Source organism: Xenopus laevis, chromosome 4L (genome assembly GCF_017654675.1).
Source record: "Xenopus laevis strain J_2021 chromosome 4L, Xenopus_laevis_v10.1, whole genome shotgun sequence".
NCBI lineage: Eukaryota > Metazoa > Chordata > Amphibia > Anura > Pipidae > Xenopus > Xenopus laevis.
The window spans coordinates 121,327,175-121,333,202 of NC_054377.1; the positions used below are offsets into that span (position 1 = coordinate 121,327,175).

The 6,028-nt window shown below is 38.2% G+C and overlaps 1 protein-coding gene across 1 annotated transcript in view; it reads left to right on the forward strand.

Moving 5' to 3' along the window:
* Positions 1–5,485, forward strand: part of rac2.L (Rac family small GTPase 2 L homeolog) — a gene marked incomplete at its 5' end in the record, with an annotated part of 28,324 nt that extends 22,839 nt beyond the window's left edge. The window contains 1 exon segment of the mRNA NM_001092288.1: positions 5,230–5,485.
* Between the last annotated feature and the right edge of the window lie 543 nt (positions 5,486–6,028).

Here is a 6,028-nt window from a genome sequence, read left to right on the forward strand (position 1 = left end):
GTGATGTAACACCAAGCTTATATGGCAGCTTCTATCCTAAACAAACAGAGACAGTGTCTAGAGCTGTTTACTCAGGTATGGTAAAGCATTCTGCAGAATAAATAAAGCGTTCTAGCTTGCACTATTGAGGCTAATCTGTTGGCAATAAACTGTCTTGGAGCTTTCCTTCTCCTTTAACTTGCATTCAATAATACATGTTCAGTTATAAGGGCAGAGACACACGCTGCAATTCGGGGAGATTAGTTGCCTAGCAACAAATCTCCTCTTCTTCGGGGGGAGGGGGCAAATCTTCCCGAACTGCCTCCCCTGCCTTCCCACTGGCTAGAATGAAAATCACAGGCGGGATGGCACTTGGAGCACTTCATTTTCCGAAGTCACCCGAAGTTTCCTTGTGAGAAAATGAATCGCTTTGAGTGCCATCCTGCCGGCAATTTTCATTGTAGCCGGTGGAGGAGAAGAGGAGATTTGTCGCCGGGTGACTAATCTCCCCGAATTGCAGTGTGTGTCTCTGCCCTAATGCCTTCCCCATGTCCTTTCCCAGACTGGCCTCTTGGTGGCACTGTGATAAACTCCTGAGAAAATTAATATTTGCATCTATGCGCATCTGTTAATCATGCAGATGTTTTATAAGAATATACCATCCTGACGCTAACTTACAATTAGCTAGATAGATACCTATACTATGCCTTTGCAGTGATCTTTCTACAATGTCTGCAGTATCAAAGGTAAACACTTGCACAATGTGAACCATTCTAACTTTATGAGGCTCATTTTTCCCTGCAGAAATACTGTATATGCAGCATGCTCCAGTGCACAGTGTATATAATAAAGCACCCCATTCAACCCTTAATTAAAAACCCCCTACCCCCAATGCTACATAGAGCCCCCTCCCTGCTCCCCCCAGCCTAGCTGCTACCCCTGGTAAATGCCCCTAACTCTTTACTTACCCCTCGGTGCAGATTCAGGGCAGTTCACGGGCGCCATCTTCTGGCACTTCGGTAATCTTCGGGTCCCCTTCCTTCACTTCAGCAATTGCCATGACTTTCGGCGCATGCACAGTTTCGCGAAGCAAAAGATTGCTCCAACTACACCGCTCTCATTCCCGAAGATTACCGAAGAGAAGAACTTCGATGTCCTGAATCTGCACCGAGGGGTAATTAAAGAGTTAGGGGCATTTACCCAGGGTAACACCTAGGCTGGGGGGAGCAGGCTCTATGTCGCATTGAGGGTAGGGTTTTTTTAATTAGGGGTTGAATACTCCTTTAAAAGGCATAAAGGGGATGCACATGAATTCCGAGAAATGTACAGGAAAATGCAGCAATAACAGCAGCATATAGGTACAGTTAAGCGAGTATCCTGTAGGTAAGAAGGATGCATTAATGAATTAATGAATTAGAAGAACCCACTAACACCAGCCAATAGTTATGTAAATTGCAGTGGCAGTAGGGAGATTTTGAGTATTGTCTCCCATGGGGATTAGCATCATAGGACAAAATGTCCCTTCTCCATTCACCTCTACAGAAATTGATAACATCAGCCAACTGTGAATTAGAAAAGCGGCAGCCATTATTCATATATAGTTCTCACATAATCCGCCCCATGAAGCACACATTCTCCAGTGTAAACACACCTTACTTGGCCAGCTTTTCTTTATAAAATATTCCCAAATCAACAATGCAGTGTAAATACAATTTACTCAACTTTCAACATTCGGATTTATATTTTTTTCACAAATCAAATTTTTTTCTTTAATAATTTTTTTCTTATTTCTCTAAAACTCTATATGTCTTCACATATTGCATAGAAGTGGTATATATATATATGTCTCCTCATGCATGATCTCTCAACTGCCATCTGCTGTCACAAAAGTTCTCCTCAATATGGCCACATAGTGATCACCAATATATAAAATCCAATTGACCCAACTTTTAAAGCGATGATTTGCCTTTAACTTAACTTTTAGTATGGTATAGAATAGCCAAATTCTTAGCAACTAGTCAATTGGTCTTTTTTCATATTTATGTTTTTAAACAATTTTCCTCCTTTTACTGACTCTTTCCAGCTGTTACATGGGGTTCACTGATTCAGGCAGCCAAAAACCTCTTTGCTCTGTGAGGCTACAGTTTTATTATTATTGTTACTTCTTTTTTTTCTTTTCCGGCTCTCTCCTACTCATATTACAAACTCTCATTCAATCCACTGCCTGGTTGCTAGGGTTATTTGGACAATGGCAACCAGATACCTGCCAAAATTCCAAACTGGACAGCTGCTAAACAAATAACTAATTCAATTGAAAAAAACTCAGTTAATAACAAATGAAGATCAATTGCAAATTACTCATCAAATCACTCTTTACATCATGCTAAAATATAATTTCAATTAAATTGAATTTAAATCCCTTTAAGCAGTCCTGTTACGTGTGGTGGAGCTAATTGGTTTCCAGGTAGATACTTTAGTGCTCTGTCATTACAAAAGCAAAATAAAAAAAATATTTAATAACAAATGAAGACCAATTACAAATTGTCACAGCAAATCATAGTCTACATCATACTAAAATTTAATTAAGTCTACAGTTTTATTATTATTACCGTTACTTCCTCTTTTTTTTTATAACATATCTTTCTGTTCCAGCCCTTTCCTATTTCTATTACAATCTCTCATTCAATTCACTGCCTGGTTGCTAGGGTTATTTGGACAATGGAAACCGGATATCTACCTTGCTGAAATTCCAAACTAGACAGCTTCTGAACAAATAACTAATTAAATTGAAAAAACTCAGTTAAAAACAAATAAAGACCATTTGCAAATTGTCTCATCAAATCACTCTCTACATCATACTAAAATATAATTTCAATTAAATTGAATTTAAATCCCTTTACGCAGTCCTGTTACGTGTGGTGGAGCTAATTGGTTTCCAGGTAGATACTTTAGTGCTCTGTCATTACAAAGGCAAAGTACTTTACCATATCAACCAGTCAGTCACTACGACACTACTAACTAGCTGCTGATTGGTTGGTGTATGTTACTTGTCCAGCTAGTTGGTTACAGCTGCTACAGACAACCTGCAGCTATGACATTCTCCTTTCCAACAGGCACAGCAGGTGCAGAATTCTATTACCATAATGGTTTTTCTTATATTTTAAAGTTGCTCTTTCTGTACAGTGGGATTCCATCATTTCTGTGAGTTTTATTCATTTTTGAGTCTTCCTTGATTCTTTCTGTATCTTTGTTCCATCTGACGCATCTCGTCTCTGATTTTCTATTCTGTCCCACGTACAACAAGGAACTCTAAGGAATTGGCTGTGACTCAGAAGGCTAAACACGCTGAACTCTTAAGCCCAGTTCCATCTCTGCTGCCTCTCTGATGGCTGAATTATAATCATAATTTATTTATGAAGAGACAGCCTGTGCCGCTCTGGAAAATTGGGACAATACGAATTAATAATACAAAGAAGTAACAAACTGCCAGCGAGCATGGCTTGCCATCTAGAAACAAACCTCATAATAATTGTTAGCTTCGGGCACCAAATTAGTTGATATGCTCTGATTTTTGTTGCAATTATTGTTATGATTATTACAGTATTATTATTATTATTTACAACTGCCGATCCAAGCAAATACATTTGAGCTCAGTATGCCGATAAACAGATGCCTAATTATGATGAAAATCCTACCTAAGCATATCATTACTATTTCAGCTTGCATTATTGGATCTATGCATTTATTGATGCTATGGGTGCCTCAGAGCAGGGTGCCTTGTCTCCAGCAGCAGATAACAGGGAACTCTATCCTAGGAAAAGTCTAATATTCATGTACAACAGTTGGCTACCACATGCATGCCTTAATATGAATGACTGCAGTTGGATACTTGCATATACAATGACCAAAAACATCAAAAAAAGTTTCAGGCAGAAAGAGCCAGGGGACAGAGATATTACATAAACAGAATTGCATATACATTCATTTATTGTACTACAGAACTCCATTGTGGTGCCTGGGGGAAAAGGCTGTGTTCTGAAGCATTGCTGTTACTGTGTAATGAAAGCCTGGAGAGGAAATAAGAGTTTTTGAACTTAAAATGAAAGAATTTCATATTTATAAATAGTCTTATTTGGTATTGTAGTGTTTCTTTTTATAATCCTTTCCTTTCATTTCTAGTTGCCTTATAACTTCCTTCAATAAAGTAATCACTTTAAAGGAGAAAAGGCACAGGTTACATAGCAGATAAAAGATAAGCCTGGTAAAACTCCATTATATTCTACCGAGCTTATCTGCTATGTAACTTGTGCCTTTTCTCTTTTTCCAGCTTGAATGGCTTGCCCCATGACTACACCAGCAGATTCTTTATATAAACTATAGTAGTTTTTCTTAAGTGAACTCAGTGCAGGGAAGAAGTGCATTATATTTTTTAAAATACGATTTCATCTTTTGGTGTTACTGTTCCGTGAAGACATTGACAAACATAAGTAAAACCTAGAAAGTAATAACTTTATTGAAGGAAGCTATAACACTGATGTACTGATATGGGACCTGTTATCCAGAATGCTCGGGACCTGGGTTTTTCCGGATAACAGACCATAATTTGGATCTTCATACCTTAAATCTACTATAAAACCATTTAAACAATAAATACTGTAAATCCAATAGGCTGGTTTTGCCTCCAATAAGGATTAATAATGTCTTAGTTTGGATCAAGTACAAGCTACTGTTTTATTATTATACAGATAGGGGAAATCATTTTTTAAAATTTGGATTATTTGGATAAAATGGAGTCTATGGGAGATGGCAAGATTCTTTCTGGACAAGTAGACTGGTGGCCCTTGGACAGTCAAGAAGCAGCTTTATTGAACAGAGTTGCTTCAATATTTCATGCTGATATTGCTGTCCTACATGATGTACCCCCTGACTTTGTTTGAAGGTCTAACCTAAAATAATTTGGTAAATTTATTTAGATAGGATCCACACTGATTCAGCACTGCAACCCAAGACTTTAGGGATCATTTACATTACTGCCGGGGTGCAAGTGTTAAAGCGCAAGGAGTACCAGAGAGTGAGCTTACTTAAAAAGCACTTGCTCCTTGTTGAATTGTTTTTGTTGCTGTTGGCTTGGTGACTAACATTTGGGTCCTGACCCAATGGTTAAGAATATTTCCTAATATTAACATATTTATTTAGTCAAAAACTGGTTTCAGAATGTCTTTTTCTAATTTATTATTCTTTCTTCTTTAGTTTTGTTTCATCAAATTTTCCTGTGCACTTCAGTAATGTTGGATTCCTCCATCAATTCCAGAAGACACTCATACACCTTGGACCTGCTACCCTAATGGTTACAACTCAACCCTCCTTCTTACCCCATATACATGCACCCACAATACACCCCTTTGCTTGGTCACATTATCCCCACATATTTAGCTTTAAGCATTTTTTATTCTAAACATTGCTGTTATTCTGTTTGAAATAGAAATAAATATGTTGTTGTACTTTGTCTTTCTCCGGTGAAGTGTGTTTTTGTTGATCACATAGTGGCTGTGTTACAAAAAAAAAAAAAAAAGATGGCAACACTGACACCAAAGAGACAATGTGTAGGATTGTCAGGCATTTGATTTAGTGGTTAGCTTGCAATGCGTCGGAATGCACTGAACCTACAGAGTGGCTGTTGCCTGTGCGAGTGAGCGTAAGCAAGCAAATGAATGAAGTAGGATGGATGCATGCGGAAAAATGAATGAGGCAGAGGGGGAATGACGCAGAAAGAGGGGAGACATTGGGCTATTAACTCTTTGCACTCTTACGTTTTATAGGTTTCCATTCTGAGTATTAGAAAACAACTGTATGGAGAGGAATATTCCTCACTTTCAAGAAGACAAAGTTAGCAAGCAGGAGGTGTGTGTGCAAAAGCTAAATGCAAGTATTAAAGAGTTCAATGTCTCTCCAGTGGAATGACATTGGCATGCTAAGGATAGCTGCCCCTGGAAGAGTTAAAAAAAACCCATCTTTCCCCTTTTCTGCATCCTTCTCCCTCTCCCTCCTT